The 14431-nt window shown below is 36.8% G+C and overlaps 1 protein-coding gene across 1 annotated transcript in view; it reads left to right on the top strand.

Moving 5' to 3' along the window:
* LOC141540907 (uncharacterized) overlaps positions 1 to 14431 on the top strand; it is a 95215-nt gene that overhangs the window by 58853 nt on the left and 21931 nt on the right. Inside the window, exons 5-6 of the mRNA XM_074264887.1 lie at positions 8463 to 8738; positions 10243 to 10455. The gene's annotated coding sequence lies outside the window, so the exon portion shown is untranslated. The remainder of the gene's footprint in view (positions 1 to 8462; positions 8739 to 10242; positions 10456 to 14431) is intronic.

The raw sequence follows: 14431 nt of genomic DNA, 5'->3' as shown, positions 1-14431 counted from the left end.
TTAGTCTGCTTTTCTTAGGAATCTCACACTTAACTTCATCTTTCTTATATGATGGAACCAATACCAAGATAATGCTCCAAAGTCTAATGCTTTGACTTCCATAGAATCTAGAGTCCAGGCCCCCTCTTAGTTTGCAAAATTACCTTTCAGCACGTGGCCCTGGTGGTTAAAAGGGTGTACTTTTCTCCATCCTTTTGCTCAGGAATCAGTATCTATCCCCAAAGGGGGTTCAGGAATGATGTGGTCTGTAAAAACATATGAAGAAGTAGAAAGAATAAGAGTTAGGAGAGACTTGGCTTTGATTCCTGACATCAATATTTATGAGCTTTGTGACCCTGGACAAGACAATTGATTTGAGTTTGAGTTTCTTCATTTGTAGAATGTTGGTAATAGTACTTGTATTGATAGGTGACATAAGGAAAACATTCTTGAAATTTTGAAACCTTAAAGTTCTGTATAAATGTGAGCAGTATAAATGAGCCAAGATCAGTTTTCTTAAAGGAAGCTTTTTTTTTCTTTTTCTTTTCTTTCTTTTTCTTTCTGCTGAGACATTTGGGGTTTAAGTGACTTGCCCAGGGTCACACACAACAGGAAGTGGTGTCTGAGGTCAAATTTGAACTCAGGTCCTCCTAACTTCAGGGCTGGTATTCTATCCACTGGGCTACCTAGCTGCCCTAAAGAAACTTTCTAACAGATCATGTTACCACTCAGAAATCATAGGGACAATTGGATATGGAATCTCATAGAGCCTTCATAGTTTAGAATAGAAACCTCTGAGGAGAAAGAATTTTCCCTTTAAGGCTCCCTATTACACTGAAGGAGGTCAGAAAGTAGAGGAGCCCTACACAGTCTTGGCTTTAGGAAGAAATATTATGTTATTAGGAGGTTTTGCAAATGGCCATATATATATAGGTCTCCTTGGGGCTAATTAAGTCACATAGAACTTGTCATCTTTTTATTATAGAAAGGAAAGGATTTAGAATGCAGACTGGGGGTGCTCTCCACAAAGCAGACTAGGTAAATTCTTTGAGATCACATTTTTAAAAAAATTTGTTTGTTTCTGAAAATAGAGGAAGTCCAAGTTACCCCCACAGGCCACCTATCAACATATACCTGTCTACTTCTCTCAGATCACCTGACAGTGAAACCTGTGCCATACCACCTGAGGTTTTTAATGCTGGTCTAAAGAACAATATGTGTTAATATGTAAATAGTAAACAATACTATTTACCCAGCTTTTCTAATGTTCAATAAGAACATTCAATAATGTTCAATCCCACTTTATGGAATCTAAGCATCCTCTTAACAGGGGCGAGGATTCTGCCTCCCTTTCTCCCATTTCATTCTTAATTCCAGTGTAATTATAAAGCCAGCATGATGTGGTGGAAAGAATGTCGATTCTGTTGTCAGAAGATGTGGGTTCTAATCTCAGCCTTCTTACCGTGTGTATGACTGTCTTCTACAATCTCTTTTCCTTTAAGATTCACATTATTCATATCCATCACCCTCTTTTGAGCCAAGTGGTAAGATAACTCCAGTCCATTCTTTTCCTTTTTCAAATTATTCAGTACCTGATTCAAGTCGTCTTCTCTTTCTCAGCTCCTTTTTTTAAACTTGGAGATTTCAAAGTATTAATTCATGTCCCTTCAAACACTTTATCTTTCCACCTTCTCAACTCTTCAGTTCCCATAATCTCTGTACCTCAAACAGATAAGATTATTTGCTTGATCTCATCTTCCATAAATACCCTATCTCCATTATTCAGAACTCTGAAATTGCTTACTCTAAAAACACAAATTCCTGTTCTTCCAACTGTTCACGTGCCTTACCCCTTTTTATGTAATTCTCAGGCCTCACAAGTGTTCCATCTTTTCAATTCTTCATGTTTTTCTAGTCCATTACCTCAATTCTGTCTCCATTTTTCCTTCTTTTAAAAACTTAACCTTATAGTTAACTAGTTCAAGTTTATGCTCTTCTCTCCTCTTGAATCATTTGCTTCTCCCTGTTTTATCATTGGTCAGATTTGTCCAAACATTAATCTTTGAATATTTCCCTCATCTACTTTCTTTGCTCCAGCCTTTTGCTAAAGTTTAGTAGAATTATATTTATAATAATAGCAACATTATAGAAATTCATGTATAAATTATAGAAACCTACTAATTGGGCCAACTACATTCTCTCCTTCTTTGTTCCAGTTTCAGATTTTGAAATAGCTGTTCTTGCCTAGTCTGGTCCCCAATGCTTATGTCTTTGATCTCATCCCCTCATGTCTCCTCTTAAAGAGGTAGTTAAACATCTTACATTAAATCATCTCTTCTAATTTTCAGTCTTTTATTACCTACTGACTTTTCCTACAGCTTAGAAATATGCCTATATTGCCATGCCTAAAAAATTTTTTACTTGATCCTGCTATCCAATTAGGTTATTATTCTTACCTGTTATTAGGTTATTGTGTCACTCTTCCTCTTTGTATTTAAAATTTCTGGAAAAAGCTATTTACACTTATTGCTTCAGCTTCCTCAATTTCTTCACCTCCCTCAATTTCTTCACCTCCCACTTACTTCTCAACAATTTGCAAACTGGCTTCTGACCCCCCACCATTCAAATGAAATTGCTTTCTTCAAAGCTATTATCTTAATTGCCAAATTCGATGGCCTCTTTTCAGTCCTATTTTTTCTTTAATTCTCTGCAGCATTTAATATTGTTGATCACCTCCAGGATACTTTTTCCTTCTGGTAACATCACTCTCTTCAGGTTTTTCTCCTATTTGTCCAACATTCCTTAGCCTACTTTGCTGCATCATCATCCAAGACTTATCTCCTATACCTATATATCCCAATACTGTCCTAGCCTCTCTTTTCTTCTCTTTCTACATTCTCTATTTTGATAAGTTCCATTAGATCCCATGAGTTTTTTTTTAAATAGCATTTTACTTTTTTCAAATGCATGCAAAGATAATTTTCAGCATTCACCTTTGCAAAGTATTATATTTCAATTATTTTCTCTCTCTCCTTTTTCCCAAGACATCAAGCAATCCAATTTGATTAAACATGTGCAATTCTTATAAATATATTTCCATATTTGTCATTCTTCATTCTGTACAAGAAAGATCAAAAGGAAAAAACAAAGAAAAAAACAACAATAAAAAAGTGAAAATGCTATGCTTTGATCCATATTCAGGGTCCGAGTTCTCTCTGGATATGGATAGTGCTTCCTATCAAAAGTCTATTGGAATTGCCTTGAATTGTTTCATTGTTGGAAAAGAGCCAAGTCCATAACAGTTGATCATTATATAATCCTATGTTACTGTGGAACAATGTTGGTTCTGCTCACTTCACTTAGCATCAGCTAATGTAAGTCTTTTCAGGCTTTTCTGAAATCAAATAGTGAGTTTTTATCCTAGAAAATGGGGTCTTTGGGTTTATCAAAGCCAAGCATTTCTTACAAAACATTACTATTCCATTATGTTTATATTCCATAGCTTATTCAGTTGTTCCCCAACTGATGGGCATCCACTCAATTTCCAGTTCCTTGCATACCTTTTGATCCAGCAGTGTCTCTACCAGATCTGTAATCAGAGGTCATAAAAGAGAAAAAAGGATCTACATGTGTAAAAATGTTATGTATTTGCAAGGAACTGGAAATTGAGTGGATGCCCATCAGTTTTACAACCCTTGGGGCATAGTTCCTCTGAGAGGTGTGAAGTGGATCTCAGAGTTGTCTTAATATGCATTTCTCTGGTCAATATTGATACAGCATTTTTTCATATGACGAGAAATGGCTTTAATTTCTTTCTGAAAATTGTTCATATCCTTTGACTATCAATTGGGAAATGGCTTGTATTCTTATAAATTTGAGTCACTGGTTATAAAAATTTTTCCCCAGCTTTTTATTTCCCTTCTAATCTTGGCTGCATTGGTTTTGTTGTGCAATTTTTTTTTAATTTAATGTAATCAAAATTATCCATTTTGTATTTCATGATGTTCTCTAGTTCTTCTTTGGCCATAAATCCCTCTCTTCCCTACAGGGAAAATCCCACAGGGATAAGATTATCCCTAATTTTTAAAAAATAATATCATCCTTTATATGTAAATCATGACCCCATTTCAACTTTAATCTTGATATAGGGTGTTAGATATTGTTCAATGCATAGATCCTGCCATACTGCTTTCTAGTTTTTCCAGCAATTTTTGTCAAATAGTGAGTTCTTATCCCAGAAGCTGGAGTCTTTGGGTTTACCAAACACTACATTACTATAGTCATTGACTACTATGTCTTGTGAAGCTAACCTATTCTATTGATCCATTACTCTTATAATGTACCAAATTGATGTAATGTGATTGGGGGTCCTCTGACTTTGGGGCTTCTGTTCTAATGAGTCCTTGGTCTTCTGGCTTTAGAATCTTCCTCAGGAAACTGAGAACATTTAATCTATCTGAAGACCATCCTTAATTCATCTGGAGATTACTTCCTAGCCTTTCCCTCAGGTCATAGAATTAACATATCTATGATTGAAAGCTGTATAAGTGTATCTCCTTGGTTCTGTCTCTTTACTGGATTCTCTTAGAATTCAGTCTGCTCAGTAATGATGTCACATTGCTTTTAATAAACTTTGCCCTTTGACTAGGAGATGGGTTCAAGCCTGCAAATTCTTTTGAGACACTTCACAACACTGGTCTGGGACTTTTGGGGGTCTCAACCTCAACAAAATAGTTTTAATAAATGCTGCTTTACAATACAGTTTTAGGAGTGTTACAGCTAAGCACCTTCATTTGCATTTTTTTTCATTAAGTCCATTGAAATTTTTGACTTTGTGTTCCTTCAGATAAATTTTATTATTTTTTTCTAACTCTATAAAGTAATTTCTTGGCACTTTGGTATAAATAACTAAATAGACCAAATGACTAAATAGATTAATTTAGCTTGGCCTACCCATGAATATTTAATATTCTTCCAATTGTTTAGTAGATCCCATAAGTAGGATTATTATCTTCATATAGGTGACTTCCAAATCTAAATATCCAATTATCTCTCCTTAACTCCCATCTTACATAATTGGTTCCTGCTAGATATCTCCATCTAGATGCACACTCAGTATGTCCAAAAACAGCATTCATAATCCTTCTTAAATCTTCCACCAGACTTCCCTGTTCTGTTAAAGGTTCCACCATTATTCCAGTCACCAGACTCTTCTACCATATTGAATCAGTTACTAAATCTTAGCACCTCTGCCTCTACAATATGAATTGCAGCTGTCCTTTCTTTCCCTCCTTAATTCAGGTCTTTCTTACTGCCACTTAGATTACTTCAATGGAATCTTAATTGGTCTCTGTACCCCTCCTCCAACCTCTCCACCCCTTCCTCCTCATAGCTACAGTTCTGACTGTAACATTGCCTTGTTCAAAAAGCTTCACTGTTTCCCCATCATCCCCAGATAAGATGTAAACTTACTTTGGAGTAGCACAGTCTGACTCTATACTATGTTTTCTGGGTTATTACAATTTCATAATTCCTGTACCCCATACCAATCTACAATCTACTTGTTTTTTATACAGGACATTCCATCTCCCACAGCCATGGTTTTGTCCTGCTTGCCTGAGATGTTATTCCTTCTTTTTTCTTCCCTTCCAAATTCTCTCACTGCTCCCTTCTTTTCCAAAATAAAAAGACTTTTAAGAAAATAAGGGCATAAATAAAATTTAATCTACATTATTAACATTTTCTCCATTACTTTCTTAAATTCAATCAGCAAAACAATAAACCAAAATTCTGTCTCTGGAGAAAACTAGTTTCATCCAAAGGCTTAATAAAAGCAAGCCTGTCTTCATTCCCTTCCTATTGTCAGTGCTTCCTTTGAAAAATTATTTTGAATTTATTTTGTATATATTTAGTATTCACTGATCTCTGTATCTTCTTCCCTACATCCCAAGCAGAATGTGCTCCTTAATTAAGGGCAGAACTTATTTTTGTCTTTTTACCCTCAGCACCTACCTAGTGAAAAATCTGGCACTTAAAGGTCACTCAGTAAGTGCTTGTTGATTTGAATTACACTAGACATTTCACCTGAGTTTCCTTAGTTTCCTTATCTGTAAAATGAGGAGGTTAAAGCTCTGAAATTTCTTCTACATCTATAGATAAAACAGCTGAGCTGGAGAAGAGATTAAACTCAAGGGTATACCTTACTATACAAAATAGATTCTTAGCAAATGTTTATTTGATGAATTAACTATAGGAACTTTTTTTTTTTTTAACAGCCTAGCAAAATAAAATGAATAAGGGATGCTCATTTCATTGTTCTTCCTCCTCCCCCAACCCCATAATTACATTACATTGCACCATTCCTGTTGCACCTTGTAAGAGGGACAGAATAGATAGATGGTGCTTCAAACTTGAGGGGCTCAATGGAGGACAATTCTGTGATATCTCCCCTTTCCATGGCCCCCATACTAAATGAGGACCTTGTAGAGTTTTTGCCTTAGTGTGGGAAGTCACCATTTTCTAGCACAAAAGAAGGAAGGGTGTCTCATTCTTTTTCTAGTTATGAGATCCAAGCTGGCACTACTAATGGAAGCCAGAGAGACTGCTCATTTTCATTGTGAAACACTTCATCTTTAGGCTGAGAACAGGTATAAGCCATGGCTTAGGATTCTGGCCCAGGCTCCCAAATCTCAAACTTCAAATATTCTTTTTTTTTTTTTTTATTCATTTTTCCAAATTATCCCCTCCCTCCCTCCACTCCCTCCCCCCGATGGCAGGTAATCCCATACATTTTACATGTGTTACAATATAACCTAGATACAATATATGTGTGTAAATACCATTTTCTTGTTGCACATTAATTATTAGCTTCCGAAGGTATAAGTAACCTGGGTAGACAGTAGTGCTAGCAATTTACATTCGCTTCCCAGTGTTCCTTCTCTGGGTATAGTTATTTCTGTCCATCATTGATCAACTGGAAGTGAGTTGGCTCTTCTTTATGTTGAAGATTTCCACTTCCATCAGAATACATCCTCATACAGTATTGTTGTTGAAGTGTATAGTGATCTTCTGGTTCTGCTCATTTCATTCAGCAACAGTTGATTTAAGTCTCTCCAAGCCTCTCTGTATTCCTCCTGCTGGTCATTTCTTACAGAGCAATAATATTCCATAACCTTCATATACCACAATTTACCCAACCATTCTCCAATTGATGGACATCCATTCTCAAACTTCAAATATTCTTGAAAGAGGGGAGGGTCCCAGAGCTGCAATTCAGCATAAGAGCACCACCAGACCTGAGTCACTGAACTTGTTTTATGCACAGTAGGAAAGAATAATGGATACAGAAAATTAGGTCTGGGTTCAAATTAGGTAAATTTTTGATGACTGGCTCTCCCAAAAGGCATATATTTTTTAAGGTTCCATTTTTTCTAATGTTTTTGTTTTTGTAAGGAAAGAAACTTTTTCCCTCCCTTACAAATTCTCACTGCTCCATTCTCTTACAAAATAAAAAAAGTTAAGAAAATAAGGGCACACTTGGTTAATTTAATCTGCATTATTAACATTTTCTCCATTACTTTCTTAAATTCAATCAACAAAACAATAATCCAAACCCTAATGCAAAACATTGCCATTATTCCAAGGTAAATGCTCACACTCAGAATTTAACAATCTACAGCCAAATTGAGCTGACTCCAGGTTTTTTCATTTACTCAGGAGAGGGCAGAGGAAGTGGGAAGATAAGATAATTTTTTAAAATAGAAAATGAAGGGAATAAAATGAATCATGGCTAAGGAGTGACTTGAGACTCAGAACAAAGTTGGAGGTGTGTGGAGTTAGAATTTGAAGAGAGAATATGAGAAATAGGCTGGAATGTTGAACCCTGAGGGTGATCCTAAAAAAGGAAAAATTGGGAAATCAGGCTTTGCTACCTTTGCCCTTGGCTTGGGGAGCTTGTCCGTTAAATAATCAGTTTAACTGCCTTTGGCTGAAGGTTCCATTGGTGTTGGCCTAAGCAGGCAGATGCTCCATAGCACAAGGGTTGACCAAAGGCCAGTTAGTGGGGAGCTTCAGAGAGATTAGAGACCAGCCCATTCCCATTCTGCTTTGAGGAGATCCAGACTGCTTTCTATCTCTCGCTTCAATTCAACTCAATAAGCATTTCCTGGCCAGAAAATCCACTACACAGAGAGAACTTTGCCAAACATGCTGGGAGAAATGGAAATGAAATGATGCTATTCTTCAGTACTTCTGTGGGAACCCTGATCTTATAGCCGTGAGTATCCATAGAATTATGGGATATGAAGGAACTCTAATGATCATCAATCCCTAGTTCCCCATGTGACAGATAAGGCAACTGAGGCCCAAGGATTTATGGTTTATCCATGCCCTCTCAACCTGTGTGACTTTTTTTGATGTTCTTCCATAAGTGTTCCTGGCACATAAAATATTAATAAATGCTTTCCTTTCATTCATTTATCCAGCCATTCTAGAAGATTACATCCAGTACCTTGTTTTTAACATCATGATACAAATGCCCCTGTCCTATTGGACCTATCATGAATCTCCTTGTTGCCCTCTGAGACATCTGAAATTTTGGTTCTTTGGAGCTCAAGATGACAAAGGCTTTGGGACATGAGTGATCTGATTGAGGAGTCAGAGGTTCATTGATTTGATTTGAAGACTGAGTTATTTCAGGAGCTTCACTCACTGTGGGAAGAACCATTTAGATCCCTAGGAAGAAATGGATGTCTGCCAGAGTGAGTCTTGTATAATAGTCTTTCTGGATCTTTTACTGCATATATAACACTTGTATGTTGAGATTTGAACTTAAGTCTCTTCACAATTAAGTGGCACAGTGGAGAGGCCTGGACTTCAAATGTGACTCAAACAATTATTACCTATGTAATTCTGGACAATCAGGTTAAGTAAGATCTATTTCAGTTTTCTCAATGTAAAATGAAGATAATGATAGCACCTATCTCCCAGATAATTTTTAGTGCTTTGTAAACCTATCAATGCTATATAAATGCTAGCAACTAATAATAATTATTATATTTAAGGCCAGTAGACCATATAGCTTTATGCTTTCCTTGAATGAAATCGTATTAACACAGATAAGTTTAATAGAGGGCCAAAAGTTGTCTGAGAAGGAAGAAAGCAGCAGTCTCAGGAATAAGAGAAAGCTTCATGAAGGAAGATGTGTACACTTAGATGAATCCTGAAGACAGGGATTCTGAAAGGCCTCTGTGGGGAGTAAGGACATTTCTCTAGGCATATGGCTTGTGTGAATGCAGGAAGATAAGAGCTCTAATATTGATTTTAGAGAACAAACAACAATTAGGTTTGGTTGGAATTTGAAGTGGAATTTGAATAATATGACATAAGCCTGAATAAGTAAATAGGAGTCAATTATGTAGGACTGTGACTATTAGACTATTGAGCTTGTATTTTGTCTTGGAAGTAATAGGGAGCCACTGAAAGTTTTGTTTCATGGGATTGGCAAAGACAGACTTGTGCCTTAGAAGTAGAAAGTAGGAAGTGATGTGGAGGATGGATGGGTTAGAGAATGGAGAGATCAAACCCAGAAAAGTCATTAAGAGACTGCTAGAGTAATTTAGGAGCAAGGGGATGGCTCTGGGTGGAGAGGATGGAGTGAATATGAGAGATGGAATGAGAGAATCAGAATGTTACCTTTAGCCCCCAGGCAAACATAGGGATCTGGGGAAAGTTGGCATAGGACATGAAGGGCTTATTTGGGGGTTCAGTTCTAAAAGCAGCACAGAAGCCAAAAACCTGCTTCATCAAAGTTTTAAGCCTTTGGGCCAGGATTTCATCCTCTTGGGGAGAAAGGAGAATTTAATTATTGTTAAAGTAAAGTGAATTAGAGAATAAAAAGTTGGCTTGAGACTAAGGAAGACTTGGGCACCAAAACTGTTCCTGATGAAGGATTTGGGGTCCTAGCTAGTCACTTAATCTCTCAATCCTTCCAGGCAATTCCCTTGGACTATATTCTGAATTGAGTAGGAATTGCCAATCAGCGATGGCTGTGCAGTTTTTCTTTTAGTGAAAAGGTCAAAATAACAACCAAAGAGTAAAGAAGTGAGAGGACTAGATGGTCTCTAAGGTTCCTTCAGCACTTATAACTATGATCCCATGAAGGGGGAGGAGAAATCATTTTATTTTTCTAGGAATACTTAATATGCAATTTATTTTTAAAAATTATTAGTTTCTGACATTTCAATTTCTTTTTTTTTCATCAAGGCAGTTGGGGTTAAATGCAGTGCCATGCTGTGCTTTGCCTTGTCTTGGGTCACACAGCTCGTAAGTGGCTAAGCTGGATTTGAACTCAAGTTCTCCAGAGATCGGGACCAGTACTCTATCTATTGTACCATCTTGCTGCCCTTTGGACAAGAAATTTTGGAGCTAAGACATCTAATACGTCTAAGTTCTCCAAGACACCAGGATGGTATATAGGTAAGCAGTAAAAGGGAAGTCCCAGGTTTCTCATGTAAAAGTCCAAAGAGAGGAGGAAAAGAACTCACTACTCACCTGTATGTTTGTGTGCTTGCATTCTGCTTGCTGCAACCTTCTTCCAGCTGGGGGAGGAGTTGGACATCTGTCCAGTAACCAGGAAAGGTTTATTCAATAGAACAAGGTCAGCACAGGCTCCATGGGTAAGAAAGGTTTTGCAAGGATAGGGGCTCTTGGACAATATCTGCTTGTCACTTAGAAGTTACATTTGTTATAATGCATTTAACAAATACTTGTCAAGGGAAGACACAGGTCTTTGGAGCATCTTTGGGTTTTTTTTGTTTGTTTGTTTGTTTTGTTATTGTTGTTGTTGTTGTTTATTTAGCAGACCACACCTTCACAGTAATTGTGAGGTTTGGAGACATACTGCTTTTTTGTTGCCGTTTTTAAAAACTTAGCCTTAGAGTTGCTTTCTAATAAAATTGTATATTAGAGACGCAGCTACTGAGAACTGTTCAATGACCACCTGGACAAACAAGGCATATGCCTAAGATGTTCACTATGCAATGTACTTTTTGTGTCTTACAGACATCAGTTATAGTTACCATAAAGGTTGTTCCATGTGGACAAAGGAGAATTCCTTACTGTTGTCAATGTCCTACAAATGATCCTACTGAGAGATGACATCTTTTTTTTTTTTTTTTCCCCCCCTGAGGCTGGAGTTAAGTGACTTGCCCAGGGTCACACAGCTGGGAAGTGTTAAGTGTCTGAGACCAAATTTGAACTCCAATCCTTCTGAATTCAGGGCTGGTGCTCTATCCACTGCGCCACCTAGCTGCCACCTAGCTGTCCCGAGAGATAACATCTTATGCTCATTGCATAGAATCCTAGAACATAAAAAGCTTCCTCAGTGAAATCCACAATGTTATTTGAAAGCTTTTAGTTTAATCATCTATACTCAATGTAAAAAGATGAAAAAGGGCTGTTCTTCAGATTGTGATGTTGCGGCTGAACAGAAAACCCATTGGTAAAATGTGTTTTTATCCCAAGTGCCTATCATAATAGAAACTTAATTAATATTGGCTAATTGACTGAATGATTAATGAATGAATGTATTTCCTGAACTGTAACTACAGTGTTAGTAGGGGGGACCAGGCTAGACTGCATATTGGAATTTACTCAACATTTTTTAATGACCTTGAGTTTACTCACTACTGGAAATCATTGATGCTAACTCAGAAGAGTAAAAGTTACTGGTGACCCTCAGGGTGGTGGAAAGACATACAACAGATGCAAGCAAATCACCAGGGTGTCGCCAATGGCAATTCAAGAGAATAAGAGACATTGTCAGGGGCCCAGATAACTGAAGAGAGGTCACTCATCAAGCAAGTAAGAGTGGCTAGGTTAATCTGCTTAATATATTCCAATATCCTAGACAGGGGTTCTCAAACTATGGCCCATGGGCCAGATGCGGCCCTGAGGAAGTTTATGCGGCCCACCGGGTTATGGCAAATGGGCTGAGGGGCGGAGACAGAATGTGAGCTTTTGTTTTTACTAAAGTCCAGCCGTCCCACAGTTTGAGGGACAGTGAACTGGCCCCCTATTTAAAAAGTTTGACGACCCCTGTGACCTAAACCATGAATTATAAGGATAATCTTTTTGCAAAATGATGGCAAGTCTCTAGCCTGAGGAGGAGGGAATATAATAAATCAGTATGTTATCTGGAGGGTTTGAAATATTGAAAAACTAGGGAGGGAGCAGAGACAGTCATGTTTAAAACTAATCAAGTCCAGAAAAGCAGAGAGCAAGTAAAAATTGAGCATAGCAAAAGAAAGTGATAATATTCACTGTGAAGTAGATTAGGAGACCAAGGGAAAACAAGTTTTATCTAATATAATAGAAATGATTTTCATTTCTATTGCACTTTAAGTTTACAAAATGCTTTCCTCCAAACAATCCTATTTTACAAATATTACTTCAATTTTTACAGATAAGAAAGCTGAGGTTCCAAAGGATTAATCATCTTGTCCACCCAGGGTCACCTAATCCATAACTATTTGAATTGGGATTCAGGCCCAGTTGCTAGTCATAGTGGTAGTAGTAAGGTAGTAGTATGGTATAAGCTGAAGTAACTGAAATATAATTTTCACATAGGTAAGATAAGTGGTCAGGAAATAGGTATACCTCTTAGGTCCTTGGGATTATGAAAGAATAAAGGGGATCAACAGCCAACATATATTTTGAATTTATTTTCTAGTTTCTTTGAAGAAAAAAATAAAGCTGCAGCTTGCAAGGCTTCCCAGAACCATCATTTCTTGGGTAATAATAACTTGTGTATATTAATATTTTAAAATATATACATATATTCATATTTATATAATATATATACACAAATATATACATATACATATGTAGTAGGTTTGCATCCATATATCTGAGGAGCTTACTTGAAGCAAGTGGGGAAAGTTCTTCAGATTCCTGGATTTGAACAAGACAAAGAAATAAAGGTCAGAAGCTACTCTGTGTGACCCTGGGCAAGTCACTTAACCTCAATTGCCTCAGCAAAAATAAATAAATAAAAATTTAAAAAGGGGAAAAAAAGGAAATAAAGGTCAGGAGTAGAATTTATTATGCAAAAAAGTAAGGGTAGTAAACATGTATGATTAAATAAAAAAGAAAAATAGGGAAATATATACTATGGGTCAGCAATATTATCCAATATTGTTTTGGGTCACTTAAAATAACTAGACCATATAAAATGCCTTACCAAAAAATACTTACCAAAACTGATGCAGGAATTATGTGAACATAAACATGAAATACTTTATATACAAATAAAGTCAGATCTAAATAAGTGAGGTTTTATTTATTGTTAATGGATAGGTAAAGCCAATATAATTTTTAAAATGATAATTTTACCTAACTATCCAATGCCATCCCAATTAAATTGCTAAAAAAATTATTGCTGATTTAGAAAAACAAAAACAAAAACAAAGTTTATTGAAAAGAACAAAAGGATAAGAATGGGAAAAAAAACAGAGAAAAAAAGATATAAAGGAAGCAGATTCAACAGTATCAGATGGATAATTTTCTAGTATTTTAAATTTAAATTTTCTAGCACAAATAAAACCAATGTAGCCAAAAATAGAAGGAATGCAGAAAATTGTGAAAAAATTTCGTAGATGGCCTTAGTAAACTCAAAAGAATTAAGTTATCATCTTTACACAAATGAATCATAGTTCATTCATAGTTTGTCCAGCCCAAACTTTTTCTTGACCTCGTTTCATATTTCCAACCGCCTTTTTATATATCAAGGATATCCAGTAGGATACAATAGGATACAAAGTAGAATACAAGGATATTCAGCATGTTCAAAACTAAAATCATGATCTTACCCCTTTAAACCCCCTCTCTTCCTGACTTCCCTATTACTGTCTAGGGTGTCACCATCCTTCTAGTCACCCAGGCTTGCAACTTAGAATCCTTATTTGACCACACTCGTCCTCCACTTCCAGTGGATTGTCCTGTCACCACATCTCCATATACACTCCCTCCGCTCTGACATCGCCATCACTTTGGGGCAGTTCCTCATCCCTTTCTGTCTGCACTATTTCCATAGCCCTTGATGACCCTGCCTCAAGTCTTTCCCCAGCCTCTTCTCGGCCATCAAAGTGATCTTCCTAAAAGCACAGTTCTGATCGTGTCTCCCTCTCGTCCCCTCCCCCCCACTCATGTCAGTAGCCTCCAGTGACTTCCTATAACCTTTTTTTATTTGAATAAAAAAATCCTTGGTTTTAAAGTCCTTCATAATTAAACCCCTTTTCTGCATTTCCAATCATATTCTAGTCCCTTTTCTATACATTGTTATCCAGGGACATTGGCCTCCTTGCTTTTCCTTGCATGGAATCATTTTACCTACAGATGCCATGTATTTTCACTAACTCCATGCCTGGAATGTTTTCTTTCTTCCTCTCTGCCT

This window comes from Sminthopsis crassicaudata, chromosome 4, assembly GCF_048593235.1.
Source record: "Sminthopsis crassicaudata isolate SCR6 chromosome 4, ASM4859323v1, whole genome shotgun sequence".
NCBI lineage: Eukaryota > Metazoa > Chordata > Mammalia > Dasyuromorphia > Dasyuridae > Sminthopsis > Sminthopsis crassicaudata.
Note: the sequence above shows the minus strand (reverse complement) of the source record. Positions and strands in the feature narration are given on the sequence as shown.